The sequence below is a fragment of the Rhinoderma darwinii genome, unplaced genomic scaffold (assembly GCF_050947455.1).
Source record: "Rhinoderma darwinii isolate aRhiDar2 unplaced genomic scaffold, aRhiDar2.hap1 Scaffold_737, whole genome shotgun sequence".
Taxonomy (NCBI): Eukaryota; Metazoa; Chordata; class Amphibia; order Anura; family Rhinodermatidae; genus Rhinoderma; species Rhinoderma darwinii.
In genome coordinates, this window is record NW_027464299.1 from 232,236 (window position 1) to 246,477 (window position 14,242).

At 47.8% G+C, this 14,242-nt stretch overlaps 10 non-coding genes across 10 annotated transcripts; all 10 read right to left on the bottom strand.

Annotated features, from left to right (window-relative positions):
- Nucleotides 1-197: 197 nt before the first annotated feature.
- LOC142729859 (U2 spliceosomal RNA) lies at nucleotides 198-388 on the bottom strand. The gene has a single exon (XR_012878550.1). It is a non-coding gene; the product is annotated as a U2 spliceosomal RNA (small nuclear RNA).
- Nucleotides 389-1,680: 1,292 nt separating this feature from the next.
- LOC142729861 (U2 spliceosomal RNA) lies at nucleotides 1,681-1,871 on the bottom strand. The gene has a single exon (XR_012878552.1). It is a non-coding gene; the product is annotated as a U2 spliceosomal RNA (small nuclear RNA).
- Nucleotides 1,872-3,159: 1,288 nt separating this feature from the next.
- On the bottom strand, nucleotides 3,160-3,350 carry LOC142729862 (U2 spliceosomal RNA). Its single transcript, XR_012878553.1, has one exon. It is a non-coding gene; the product is annotated as a U2 spliceosomal RNA (small nuclear RNA).
- A 1,288-nt stretch (nucleotides 3,351-4,638) lies between these two features.
- On the bottom strand, nucleotides 4,639-4,829 carry LOC142729864 (U2 spliceosomal RNA). The gene has a single exon (XR_012878554.1). It is a non-coding gene; the product is annotated as a U2 spliceosomal RNA (small nuclear RNA).
- A 1,284-nt stretch (nucleotides 4,830-6,113) lies between these two features.
- LOC142729865 (U2 spliceosomal RNA) lies at nucleotides 6,114-6,304 on the bottom strand. The gene has a single exon (XR_012878555.1). It is a non-coding gene; the product is annotated as a U2 spliceosomal RNA (small nuclear RNA).
- A 1,288-nt stretch (nucleotides 6,305-7,592) lies between these two features.
- On the bottom strand, nucleotides 7,593-7,783 carry LOC142729866 (U2 spliceosomal RNA). Its single transcript, XR_012878556.1, has one exon. It is a non-coding gene; the product is annotated as a U2 spliceosomal RNA (small nuclear RNA).
- Nucleotides 7,784-9,071: 1,288 nt separating this feature from the next.
- Nucleotides 9,072-9,262, bottom strand: LOC142729867 (U2 spliceosomal RNA). The gene has a single exon (XR_012878557.1). It is a non-coding gene; the product is annotated as a U2 spliceosomal RNA (small nuclear RNA).
- Nucleotides 9,263-10,554: 1,292 nt separating this feature from the next.
- Nucleotides 10,555-10,745, bottom strand: LOC142729868 (U2 spliceosomal RNA). Its single transcript, XR_012878558.1, has one exon. It is a non-coding gene; the product is annotated as a U2 spliceosomal RNA (small nuclear RNA).
- Nucleotides 10,746-12,033: 1,288 nt separating this feature from the next.
- On the bottom strand, nucleotides 12,034-12,224 carry LOC142729960 (U2 spliceosomal RNA). Its single transcript, XR_012878641.1, has one exon. It is a non-coding gene; the product is annotated as a U2 spliceosomal RNA (small nuclear RNA).
- Nucleotides 12,225-13,508: 1,284 nt separating this feature from the next.
- LOC142729869 (U2 spliceosomal RNA) lies at nucleotides 13,509-13,699 on the bottom strand. The gene has a single exon (XR_012878559.1). It is a non-coding gene; the product is annotated as a U2 spliceosomal RNA (small nuclear RNA).
- Nucleotides 13,700-14,242: the final 543 nt, after the last annotated feature.

The following is a 14,242-nucleotide window of genomic DNA, read 5'->3' on the forward strand; positions in this document are numbered from 1 at the left end:
AGAAACACAGACGACACACAACAAGAGGTGGCAATCTATTCATTAATTGCATTTAATCAATGAGCTCATTATCACTCATGCATTGTCCAACAGGTGTTGAAATAATGGGATTAAAAGGGGAGATCCCTTCAGAAAGACAGAAACAATAGCAAAGACAAAAAACACTTTTGGAATCTGCTTTTAGTCAACACATAAGGAAAGGGTGCACCGGTCCTGGAAATACTGCAATACCAGGTCAATGCGTGGAGTGGACAGAGCAAGCTCTATTTCCATCTCCCTGTTCTAAAAATCCATTTAATATATGGTCCCCAGATAGGGGACGTATCAGATATTAAACTGATAAGAACAGATACTACACTTGATCTTAGCCAAAAGGCCGAGAAGCGATAACCCGAACGGGCCGCGCGTTGCCCGAGCCTGCCCGATACTGCTGTTCAGCCCTTGCAGCGATTCAGCCTACTTCTAGGCAATTCCATGGGGCCCTGCAGGCTCACACACTCACAGCTACACGGGAGGTGAATAAAGGCCGGAGAGGAAGCCAGACAGGATTTGCTTCTTTTGCTTGCACCACAATGCAGTGCTGAAAGAGGAGGAATCTACATAAAAACGCCTTCCTGGCAACGCCCAAATGCCCTGCTGCCATGCAGATAAACACTGGCAGCGGCAGCAAGTGCATGCCCACAGCCACCCCTTGTTCCTTCACACCTTGTATCAGCTGTAATCCAGTCCAGTCCAGTGCTGCCTGCTGAGCAGCACTGACCAACACTGCCTGGGCCCAGGCTTTTATCTCTGAGGCCCCATTATGATGTCAGAAAGCTGGCTCTGGAATCCTGAGGGCTCCACTATGACACGTGCAAAGTTCCGTCTGAACTTTATATAAGACGGTGAGGCTCAGTCAGTCACTCAGTGTTGCCTGAGAGGGCAACACTGCAACAGCCGGCCGCCAGGCTGTCTTTTTTTTGCACAGCTAGTTGCCTCCAGGAGGCCACAAGAGGGAGACAAGGGACTGCAAAATGGAAAATAGGCATCCACCAACTTTACAGACAACTTCTCCTTGCTCCTACAACCTCCATCCTTGCACAGTTTGTTATTCTTCTAGGTAACATAGTAACAAATCCAAATTGCTGCTCTCTTTGTAGGCAAGCAAGGCTTTGTTGCAACTGCAATTCTTACTTCTTCTTGAAATGTAGGGACGACAGTACATTCCATCACATCCATCTAGTGTACACAGGTAGGTCCATTGTGGCGGGCAGGCGAGCGGGCGGGCTGCTTTATTGGCTGTTTGCTGTTCCCCTACTCCACTCCACTATTTGACTGTTGTGCTGCATCAATCAATCAATCAATCAATCAATCAATCAATCAATCAATCAATCAATCAATCAGTGGCTGGCTCAGGTGCAGCTCTTTAACTTACCTAAAAGGGAGGGCGGAGAGAAGACAAGGAAGGTGAATGAGGTGTTCCAATGTGAAATGCCGGAAACACAGAAACACAGACGACACACAACAAGAGGTGGCAATCTATTCATTAATTGCATTTAATCAATGAGCTCATTATCACTCATGCATTGTCCAACAGGTGTTGAAATAATGGGATTAAAAGGGGAGATCCCTTCAGAAAGACAGAAACAATAGCAAAGACAAAAAACACTTTTGGAATCTGCTTTTAGTCAACACATAAGGAAAGGGTGCACCGGTCCTGGAAATACTGCAATACCAGGTCAATGCGTGGAGTGGACAGAGCAAGCTCTATTTCCATCTCCCTGTTCTAAAAATCCATTTAATATATGGTCCCCAGATAGGGGACGTATCAGATATTAAACTGATAAGAACAGATACTACACTTGATCTTAGCCAAAAGGCCGAGAAGCGATAACCCGAACGGGCCGCGCGTTGCCCGAGCCTGCCCGATACTGCTGTTCAGCCCTTGCAGCGATTCAGCCTACTTCTAGGCAATTCCATGGGGCCCTGCAGGCTCACACACTCACAGCTACACGGGAGGTGAATAAAGGCCGGAGAGGAAGCCAGACAGGATTTGCTTCTTTTGCTTGCACCACAATGCAGTGCTGAAAGAGGAGGAATCTACATAAAAACGCCTTCCTGGCAACGCCCAAATGCCCTGCTGCCATGCAGATAAACACTGGCAGCGGCAGCAAGTGCATGCCCACAGCCACCCCTTGTTCCTTCACACCTTGTATCAGCTGTAATCCAGTCCAGTCCAGTGCTGCCTGCTGAGCAGCACTGACCAACACTGCCTGGGCCCAGGCTTTTATCTCTGAGGCCCCATTATGATGTCAGAAAGCTGGCTCTGGAATCCTGAGGGCTCCACTATGACACGTGCAAAGTTCCGTCTGAACTTTATATAAGACGGTGAGGCTCAGTCAGTCACTCAGTGTTGCCTGAGAGGGCAACACTGCAACAGCCGGCCGCCAGGCTGTCTTTTTTTTGCACAGCTAGTTGCCTCCAGGAGGCCACAAGAGGGAGACAAGGGAATGCAAAATGGAAAATAGGCATCCACCAACTTTACAGACAACTTCTCCTTGCTCCTACAACCTCCATCCTTGCACAGTTTGTTATTCTTCTAGGTAACATAGTAACAAATCCAAATTGCTGCTCTCTTTGTAGGCAAGCAAGGCTTTGTTGCAACTGCAATTCTTACTTCTTCTTGAAATGTAGGGACGACAGTACATTCCATCACATCCATCTAGTGTACACAGGTAGGTCCATTGTGGCGGGCAGGCGAGCGGGCGGGCTGCTTTATTGGCTGTTTGCTGTTCCCCTACTCCACTCCACTATTTGACTGTTGTGCTGCATCAATCAATCAATCAATCAATCAATCAATCAATCAATCAATCAATCAATCAGTGGCTGGCTCAGGTGCAGCTCTTTAACTTACCTAAAAGGGAGGGCGGAGAGAAGACAAGGAAGGTGAATGAGGTGTTCCAATGTGAAATGCCGGAAACACAGAAACACAGACGACACACAACAAGAGGTGGCAATCTATTCATTAATTGCATTTAATCAATGAGCTCATTATCACTCATGCATTGTCCAACAGGTGTTGAAATAATGGGATTAAAAGGGGAGATCCCTTCAGAAAGACAGAAACAATAGCAAAGACAAAAAACACTTTTGGAATCTGCTTTTAGTCAACACATAAGGAAAGGGTGCACCGGTCCTGGAAATACTGCAATACCAGGTCAATGCGTGGAGTGGACAGAGCAAGCTCTATTTCCATCTCCCTGTTCTAAAAATCCATTTAATATATGGTCCCCAGATAGGGGACGTATCAGATATTAAACTGATAAGAACAGATACTACACTTGATCTTAGCCAAAAGGCCGAGAAGCGATAACCCGAACGGGCCGCGCGTTGCCCGAGCCTGCCCGATACTGCTGTTCAGCCCTTGCAGCGATTCAGCCTACTTCTAGGCAATTCCATGGGGCCCTGCAGGCTCACACACTCACAGCTACACGGGAGGTGAATAAAGGCCGGAGAGGAAGCCAGACAGGATTTGCTTCTTTTGCTTGCACCACAATGCAGTGCTGAAAGAGGAGGAATCTACATAAAAACGCCTTCCTGGCAACGCCCAAATGCCCTGCTGCCATGCAGATAAACACTGGCAGCGGCAGCAAGTGCATGCCCACAGCCACCCCTTGTTCCTTCACACCTTGTATCAGCTGTAATCCAGTCCAGTCCAGTGCTGCCTGCTGAGCAGCACTGACCAACACTGCCTGGGCCCAGGCTTTTATCTCTGAGGCCCCATTATGATGTCAGAAAGCTGGCTCTGGAATCCTGAGGGCTCCACTATGACACGTGCAAAGTTCCGTCTGAACTTTATATAAGACGGTGAGGCTCAGTCAGTCACTCAGTGTTGCCTGAGAGGGCAACACTGCAACAGCCGGCCGCCAGGCTGTCTTTTTTTTGCACAGCTAGTTGCCTCCAGGAGGCCACAAGAGGGAGACAAGGGACTGCAAAATGGAAAATAGGCATCCACCAACTTTACAGACAACTTCTCCTTGCTCCTACAACCTCCATCCTTGCACAGTTTGTTATTCTTCTAGGTAACATAGTAACAAATCCAAATTGCTGCTCTCTTTGTAGGCAAGCAAGGCTTTGTTGCAACTGCAATTCTTACTTCTTCTTGAAATGTAGGGACGACAGTACATTCCATCACATCCATCTAGTGTACACAGGTAGGTCCATTGTGGCGGGCAGGCGAGCGGGCGGGCTGCTTTATTGGCTGTTTGCTGTTCCCCTACTCCACTCCACTATTTGACTGTTGTGCTGCATCAATCAATCAATCAATCAATCAATCAATCAATCAATCAATCAATCAATCAGTGGCTGGCTCAGGTGCAGCTCTTTAACTTACCTAAAAGGGAGGGCGGAGAGAAGACAAGGAAGGTGAATGAGGTGTTCCAATGTGAAATGCCGGAAACACAGAAACACAGACGACACACAACAAGAGGTGGCAATCTATTCATTAATTGCATTTAATCAATGAGCTCATTATCACTCATGCATTGTCCAACAGGTGTTGAAATAATGGGATTAAAAGGGGAGATCCCTTCAGAAAGACAGAAACAATAGCAAAGACAAAAAACACTTTTGGAATCTGCTTTTAGTCAACACATAAGGAAAGGGTGCACCGGTCCTGGAAATACTGCAATACCAGGTCAATGCGTGGAGTGGACAGAGCAAGCTCTATTTCCATCTCCCTGTTCTAAAAATCCATTTAATATATGGTCCCCAGATAGGGGACGTATCAGATATTAAACTGATAAGAACAGATACTACACTTGATCTTAGCCAAAAGGCCGAGAAGCGATAACCCGAACGGGCCGCGCGTTGCCCTAGCCTGCCCGATACTGCTGTTCAGCCCTTGCAGCGATTCAGCCTACTTCTAGGCAATTCCATGGGGCCCTGCAGGCTCACACACTCACAGCTACACGGGAGGTGAATAAAGGCCGGAGAGGAAGCCAGACAGGATTTGCTTCTTTTGCTTGCACCACAATGCAGTGCTGAAAGAGGAGGAATCTACATAAAAACGCCTTCCTGGCAACGCCCAAATGCCCTGCTGCCATGCAGATAAACACTGGCAGCGGCAGCAAGTGCATGCCCACAGCCACCCCTTGTTCCTTCACACCTTGTATCAGCTGTAATCCAGTCCAGTCCAGTGCTGCCTGCTGAGCAGCACTGACCAACACTGCCTGGGCCCAGGCTTTTATCTCTGAGGCCCCATTATGATGTCAGAAAGCTGGCTCTGGAATCCTGAGGGCTCCACTATGACACGTGCAAAGTTCCGTCTGAACTTTATATAAGACGGTGAGGCTCAGTCAGTCACTCAGTGTTGCCTGAGAGGGCAACACTGCAACAGCCGGCCGCCAGGCTGTCTTTTTTTTGCACAGCTAGTTGCCTCCAGGAGGCCACAAGAGGGAGACAAGGGACTGCAAAATGGAAAATAGGCATCCACCAACTTTACAGACAACTTCTCCTTGCTCCTACAACCTCCATCCTTGCACAGTTTGTTATTCTTCTAGGTAACATAGTAACAAATCCAAATTGCTGCTCTCTTTGTAGGCAAGCAAGGCTTTGTTGCAACTGCAATTCTTACTTCTTCTTGAAATGTAGGGACGACAGTACATTCCATCACATCCATCTAGTGTACACAGGTAGGTCCATTGTGGCGGGCAGGCGAGCGGGCGGGCTGCTTTATTGGCTGTTTGCTGTTCCCCTACTCCACTCCACTATTTGACTGTTGTGCTGCATCAATCAATCAATCAATCAATCAATCAATCAATCAATCAATCAATCAGTGGCTGGCTCAGGTGCAGCTCTTTAACTTACCTAAAAGGGAGGGCGGAGAGAAGACAAGGAAGGTGAATGAGGTGTTCCAATGTGAAATGCCGGAAACACAGAAACACAGACGACACACAACAAGAGGTGGCAATCTATTCATTAATTGCATTTAATCAATGAGCTCATTATCACTCATGCATTGTCCAACAGGTGTTGAAATAATGGGATTAAAAGGGGAGATCCCTTCAGAAAGACAGAAACAATAGCAAAGACAAAAAACACTTTTCGAATCTGCTTTTAGTCAACACATAAGGAAAGGGTGCACCGGTCCTGGAAATACTGCAATACCAGGTCAATGCGTGGAGTGGACAGAGCAAGCTCTATTTCCATCTCCCTGTTCTAAAAATCCATTTAATATATGGTCCCCAGATAGGGGACGTATCAGATATTAAACTGATAAGAACAGATACTACACTTGATCTTAGCCAAAAGGCCGAGAAGCGATAACCCGAACGGGCCGCGCGTTGCCCGAGCCTGCCCGATACTGCTGTTCAGCCCTTGCAGCGATTCAGCCTACTTCTAGGCAATTCCATGGGGCCCTGCAGGCTCACACACTCACAGCTACACGGGAGGTGAATAAAGGCCGGAGAGGAAGCCAGACAGGATTTGCTTCTTTTGCTTGCACCACAATGCAGTGCTGAAAGAGGAGGAATCTACATAAAAACGCCTTCCTGGCAACGCCCAAATGCCCTGCTGCCATGCAGATAAACACTGGCAGCGGCAGCAAGTGCATGCCCACAGCCACCCCTTGTTCCTTCACACCTTGTATCAGCTGTAATCCAGTCCAGTCCAGTGCTGCCTGCTGAGCAGCACTGACCAACACTGCCTGGGCCCAGGCTTTTATCTCTGAGGCCCCATTATGATGTCAGAAAGCTGGCTCTGGAATCCTGAGGGCTCCACTATGACACGTGCAAAGTTCCGTCTGAACTTTATATAAGACGGTGAGGCTCAGTCAGTCACTCAGTGTTGCCTGAGAGGGCAACACTGCAACAGCCGGCCGCCAGGCTGTCTTTTTTTTGCACAGCTAGTTGCCTCCAGGAGGCCACAAGAGGGAGACAAGGGACTGCAAAATGGAAAATAGGCATCCACCAACTTTACAGACAACTTCTCCTTGCTCCTACAACCTCCATCCTTGCACAGTTTGTTATTCTTCTAGGTAACATAGTAACAAATCCAAATTGCTGCTCTCTTTGTAGGCAAGCAAGGCTTTGTTGCAACTGCAATTCTTACTTCTTCTTGAAATGTAGGGACGACAGTACATTCCATCACATCCATCTAGTGTACACAGGTAGGTCCATTGTGGCGGGCAGGCGAGCGGGCGGGCTGCTTTATTGGCTGTTTGCTGTTCCCCTACTCCACTCCACTATTTGACTGTTGTGCTGCATCAATCAATCAATCAATCAATCAATCAATCAATCAATCAATCAATCAATCAGTGGCTGGCTCAGGTGCAGCTCTTTAACTTACCTAAAAGGGAGGGCGGAGAGAAGACAAGGAAGGTGAATGAGGTGTTCCAATGTGAAATGCCGGAAACACAGAAACACAGACGACACACAACAAGAGGTGGCAATCTATTCATTAATTGCATTTAATCAATGAGCTCATTATCACTCATGCATTGTCCAACAGGTGTTGAAATAATGGGATTAAAAGGGGAGATCCCTTCAGAAAGACAGAAACAATAGCAAAGACAAAAAACACTTTTGGAATCTGCTTTTAGTCAACACATAAGGAAAGGGTGCACCGGTCCTGGAAATACTGCAATACCAGGTCAATGCGTGGAGTGGACAGAGCAAGCTCTATTTCCATCTCCCTGTTCTAAAAATCCATTTAATATATGGTCCCCAGATAGGGGACGTATCAGATATTAAACTGATAAGAACAGATACTACACTTGATCTTAGCCAAAAGGCCGAGAAGCGATAACCCGAACGGGCCGCGCGTTGCCCGAGCCTGCCCGATACTGCTGTTCAGCCCTTGCAGCGATTCAGCCTACTTCTAGGCAATTCCATGGGGCCCTGCAGGCTCACACACTCACAGCTACACGGGAGGTGAATAAAGGCCGGAGAGGAAGCCAGACAGGATTTGCTTCTTTTGCTTGCACCACAATGCAGTGCTGAAAGAGGAGGAATCTACATAAAAACGCCTTCCTGGCAACGCCCAAATGCCCTGCTGCCATGCAGATAAACACTGGCAGCGGCAGCAAGTGCATGCCCACAGCCACCCCTTGTTCCTTCACACCTTGTATCAGCTGTAATCCAGTCCAGTCCAGTGCTGCCTGCTGAGCAGCACTGACCAACACTGCCTGGGCCCAGGCTTTTATCTCTGAGGCCCCATTATGATGTCAGAAAGCTGGCTCTGGAATCCTGAGGGCTCCACTATGACACGTGCAAAGTTCCGTCTGAACTTTATATAAGACGGTGAGGCTCAGTCAGTCACTCAGTGTTGCCTGAGAGGGCAACACTGCAACAGCCGGCCGCCAGGCTGTCTTTTTTTTGCACAGCTAGTTGCCTCCAGGAGGCCACAAGAGGGAGACAAGGGACTGCAAAATGGAAAATAGGCATCCACCAACTTTACAGACAACTTCTCCTTGCTCCTACAACCTCCATCCTTGCACAGTTTGTTATTCTTCTAGGTAACATAGTAACAAATCCAAATTGCTGCTCTCTTTGTAGGCAAGCAAGGCTTTGTTGCAACTGCAATTCTTACTTCTTCTTGAAATGTAGGGACGACAGTACATTCCATCACATCCATCTAGTGTACACAGGTAGGTCCATTGTGGCGGGCAGGCGAGCGGGCGGGCTGCTTTATTGGCTGTTTGCTGTTCCCCTACTCCACTCCACTATTTGACTGTTGTGCTGCATCAATCAATCAATCAATCAATCAATCAATCAATCAATCAATCAATCAATCAGTGGCTGGCTCAGGTGCAGCTCTTTAACTTACCTAAAAGGGAGGGCGGAGAGAAGACAAGGAAGGTGAATGAGGTGTTCCAATGTGAAATGCCGGAAACACAGAAACACAGACGACACACAACAAGAGGTGGCAATCTATTCATTAATTGCATTTAATCAATGAGCTCATTATCACTCATGCATTGTCCAACAGGTGTTGAAATAATGGGATTAAAAGGGGAGATCCCTTCAGAAAGACAGAAACAATAGCAAAGACAAAAAACACTTTTGGAATCTGCTTTTAGTCAACACATAAGGAAAGGGTGCACCGGTCCTGGAAATACTGCAATACCAGGTCAATGCGTGGAGTGGACAGAGCAAGCTCTATTTCCATCTCCCTGTTCTAAAAATCCATTTAATATATGGTCCCCAGATAGGGGACGTATCAGATATTAAACTGATAAGAACAGATACTACACTTGATCTTAGCCAAAAGGCCGAGAAGCGATAACCCGAACGGGCCGCGCGTTGCCCGAGCCTGCCCGATACTGCTGTTCAGCCCTTGCAGCGATTCAGCCTACTTCTAGGCAATTCCATGGGGCCCTGCAGGCTCACACACTCACAGCTACACGGGAGGTGAATAAAGGCCGGAGAGGAAGCCAGACAGGATTTGCTTCTTTTGCTTGCACCACAATGCAGTGCTGAAAGAGGAGGAATCTACATAAAAACGCCTTCCTGGCAACGCCCAAATGCCCTGCTGCCATGCAGATAAACACTGGCAGCGGCAGCAAGTGCATGCCCACAGCCACCCCTTGTTCCTTCACACCTTGTATCAGCTGTAATCCAGTCCAGTCCAGTGCTGCCTGCTGAGCAGCACTGACCAACACTGCCTGGGCCCAGGCTTTTATCTCTGAGGCCCCATTATGATGTCAGAAAGCTGGCTCTGGAATCCTGAGGGCTCCACTATGACACGTGCAAAGTTCCGTCTGAACTTTATATAAGACGGTGAGGCTCAGTCAGTCACTCAGTGTTGCCTGAGAGGGCAACACTGCAACAGCCGGCCGCCAGGCTGTCTTTTTTTTGCACAGCTAGTTGCCTCCAGGAGGCCACAAGAGGGAGACAAGGGACTGCAAAATGGAAAATAGGCATCCACCAACTTTACAGACAACTTCTCCTTGCTCCTACAACCTCCATCCTTGCACAGTTTGTTATTCTTCTAGGTAACATAGTAACAAATCCAAATTGCTGCTCTCTTTGTAGGCAAGCAAGGCTTTGTTGCAACTGCAATTCTTACTTCTTCTTGAAATGTAGGGACGACAGTACATTCCATCACATCCATCTAGTGTACACAGGTAGGTCCATTGTGGCGGGCAGGCGAGCGGGCGGGCTGCTTTATTGGCTGTTTGCTGTTCCCCTACTCCACTCCACTATTTGACTGTTGTGCTGCATCAATCAATCAATCAATCAATCAATCAATCAATCAATCAATCAATCAATCAATCAGTGGCTGGCTCAGGTGCAGCTCTTTAACTTACCTAAAAGGGAGGGCGGAGAGAAGACAAGGAAGGTGAATGAGGTGTTCCAATGTGAAATGCCGGAAACACAGAAACACAGACGACACACAACAAGAGGTGGCAATCTATTCATTAATTGCATTTAATCAATGAGCTCATTATCACTCATGCATTGTCCAACAGGTGTTGAAATAATGGGATTAAAAGGGGAGATCCCTTCAGAAAGACAGAAACAATAGCAAAGACAAAAAACACTTTTGGAATCTGCTTTTAGTCAACACATAAGGAAAGGGTGCACCGGTCCTGGAAATACTGCAATACCAGGTCAATGCGTGGAGTGGACAGAGCAAGCTCTATTTCCATCTCCCTGTTCTAAAAATCCATTTAATATATGGTCCCCAGATAGGGGACGTATCAGATATTAAACTGATAAGAACAGATACTACACTTGATCTTAGCCAAAAGGCCGAGAAGCGATAACCCGAACGGGCCGCGCGTTGCCCGAGCCTGCCCGATACTGCTGTTCAGCCCTTGCAGCGATTCAGCCTACTTCTAGGCAATTCCATGGGGCCCTGCAGGCTCACACACTCACAGCTACACGGGAGGTGAATAAAGGCCGGAGAGGAAGCCAGACAGGATTTGCTTCTTTTGCTTGCACCACAATGCAGTGCTGAAAGAGGAGGAATCTACATAAAAACGCCTTCCTGGCAACGCCCAAATGCCCTGCTGCCATGCAGATAAACACTGGCAGCGGCAGCAAGTGCATGCCCACAGCCACCCCTTGTTCCTTCACACCTTGTATCAGCTGTAATCCAGTCCAGTCCAGTGCTGCCTGCTGAGCAGCACTGACCAACACTGCCTGGGCCCAGGCTTTTATCTCTGAGGCCCCATTATGATGTCAGAAAGCTGGCTCTGGAATCCTGAGGGCTCCACTATGACACGTGCAAAGTTCCGTCTGAACTTTATATAAGACGGTGAGGCTCAGTCAGTCACTCAGTGTTGCCTGAGAGGGCAACACTGCAACAGCCGGCCGCCAGGCTGTCTTTTTTTTGCACAGCTAGTTGCCTCCAGGAAGCCACAAGAGGGAGACAAGGGACTGCAAAATGGAAAATAGGCATCCACCAACTTTACAGACAACTTCTCCTTGCTCCTACAACCTCCATCCTTGCACAGTTTGTTATTCTTCTAGGTAACATAGTAACAAATCCAAATTGCTGCTCTCTTTGTAGGCAAGCAAGGCTTTGTTGCAACTGCAATTCTTACTTCTTCTTGAAATGTAGGGACGACAGTACATTCCATCACATCCATCTAGTGTACACAGGTAGGTCCATTGTGGCGGGCAGGCGAGCGGGCGGGCTGCTTTATTGGCTGTTTGCTGTTCCCCTACTCCACTCCACTATTTGACTGTTGTGCTGCATCAATCAATCAATCAATCAATCAATCAATCAATCAATCAATCAATCAATCAGTGGCTGGCTCAGGTGCAGCTCTTTAACTTACCTAAAAGGGAGGGCGGAGAGAAGACAAGGAAGGTGAATGAGGTGTTCCAATGTGAAATGCCGGAAACACAGAAACACAGACGACACACAACAAGAGGTGGCAATCTATTCATTAATTGCATTTAATCAATGAGCTCATTATCACTCATGCATTGTCCAACAGGTGTTGAAATAATGGGATTAAAAGGGGAGATCCCTTCAGAAAGACAGAAACAATAGCAAAGACAAAAAACACTTTTGGAATCTGCTTTTAGTCAACACATAAGGAAAGGGTGCACCGGTCCTGGAAATACTGCAATACCAGGTCAATGCGTGGAGTGGACAGAGCAAGCTCTATTTCCATCTCCCTGTTCTAAAAATCCATTTAATATATGGTCCCCAGATAGGGGACGTATCAGATATTAAACTGATAAGAACAGATACTACACTTGATCTTAGCCAAAAGGCCGAGAAGTGATAACCCGAACGGGCCGCGCGTTGCCCGAGCCTGCCCGATACTGCTATTCAGCCCTTGCAGCGATTCAGCCTACTTCTAGGCAATTCCATGGGGCCCTGCAGGCTCACACACTCACAGCTACACGGGAGGTGAATAAAGGCCGGAGAGGAAGCCAGACAGGATTTGCTTCTTTTGCTTGCACCACAATGCAGTGCTGAAAGAGGAGGAATCTACATAAAAACGCCTTCCTGGCAACGCACAAATGCCCTGCTGCCATGCAGATAAACACTGGCAGCGGCAGCAAGTGCATGCCCACAGCCACCCCTTGTTCCTTCACACCTTGTATCAGCTGTAATCAAGTCCAGTCCAGTGCTGCCTGCTGAGCAGCACTGACCAACACTGCCTGGGCCCAGGCTTTTATCTCTGAGGCCCCATTATGATGTCAGAAAGCTGGCTCTGGAATCCTGAGGGCTCCACTATGACACGTGCAAAGTTCCGTCTGAACTTTATATAAGACGGTGAGGCTCAGTCAGTCACTCAGTGTTGCCTGAGAGGGCAACACTGCAACAGCCGGCCGCCAGGCTGTCTTTTTTTTGCACAGCTAGTTGCCTCCAGGAGGCCACAAGAGGGAGACAAGGGACTGCAAAATGGAAAATAGGCATCCACCAACTTTACAGACAACTTATCCTTGCTCCTACAACCTCCATCCTTGCACAGTTTGTTATTCTTCTAGGTAACATAGTAACAAATCCAAATTGCTGCTCTCTTTGTAGGCAAGCAAGGCTTTGTTGCAACTGCAATTCTTACTTCTTCTTGAAATGTAGGGACGACAGTACATTCCATCACATCCATCTAGTGTACACAGGTAGGTCCATTGTGGCGGGCAGGCGAGCGGGCGGGCTGCTTTATTGGCTGTTTGCTGTTCCCCTACTCCACTCCACTATTTGACTGTTGTGCTGCATCAATCAATCAATCAATCAATCAATCAATCAATCAATCAATCAATCAGTGGCTGGCTCAGGTGCAGCTCTTTAACTTACCTAAAAGGGAGGGCGGAGAGAAGACAAGGAAGGTGAATGAGGTGTTCCAATGTGAAATGCCGGAAACACAGAAACACAGACGACACACAACAAGAGGTGGCAATCTATTCATTAATTGCATTTAATCAATGAGCTCATTATCACTCATGCATTGTCCAACAGGTGTTGAAATAATGGGATTAAAAGGGGAGATCCCTTCAGAAAGACAGAAACAATAGCAAAGACAAAAAACACTTTTGGAATCTGCTTTTAGTCAACACATAAGGAAAGGGTGCACCGGTCCTGGAAATACTGCAATACCAGGTCAATGCGTGGAGTGGACAGAGCAAGCTCTATTTCCATCTCCCTGTTCTAAAAATCCATTTAATATATGGTCCCCAGATAGGGGACGTATCAGATATTAAACTGATAAGAACAGATACTACACTTGATCTTAGCCAAAAGGCCGAGAAGCGATAACCCGAACGGGCCGCGCGTTGCCCGAGCCTGCCCGATACTGCTGTTCAGCCCTTGCAGCGATTCAGCCTACTTCTAGGCAATTCCATGGGGCCCTGCAGGCTCACACACTCACAGCTACACGGGAGGTGAATAAAGGCCGGAGAGGAAGCCAGACAGGATTTGCTTCTTTTGCTTGCACCACAATGCAGTGCTGAAAGAGGAGGAATCTACATAAAAACGCCTTCCTGGCAACGCCCAAATGCCCTGCTGCCATGCAGATAAACACTGGCAGCGGCAGCAAGTGCATGCCCACAGCCACCCCTTGTTCCTTCACACCTTGTATCAGCTGTAATCCAGTCCAGTCCAGTGCTGCCTGCTGAGCAGCACTGACCAACACTGCCTGGGCCCAGGCTTTTATCTCTGAGGCCCCATTATGATGTCAGAAAGCTGGCTCTGGAATCCTGAGGGCTCCACTATGACACGTGCAAAGTTCCGTCTGAACTTTATATAAGACGGTGAGGCTCAGTCAGTCACTCAGTGTTGCCTGAGAGGGCAACACTGC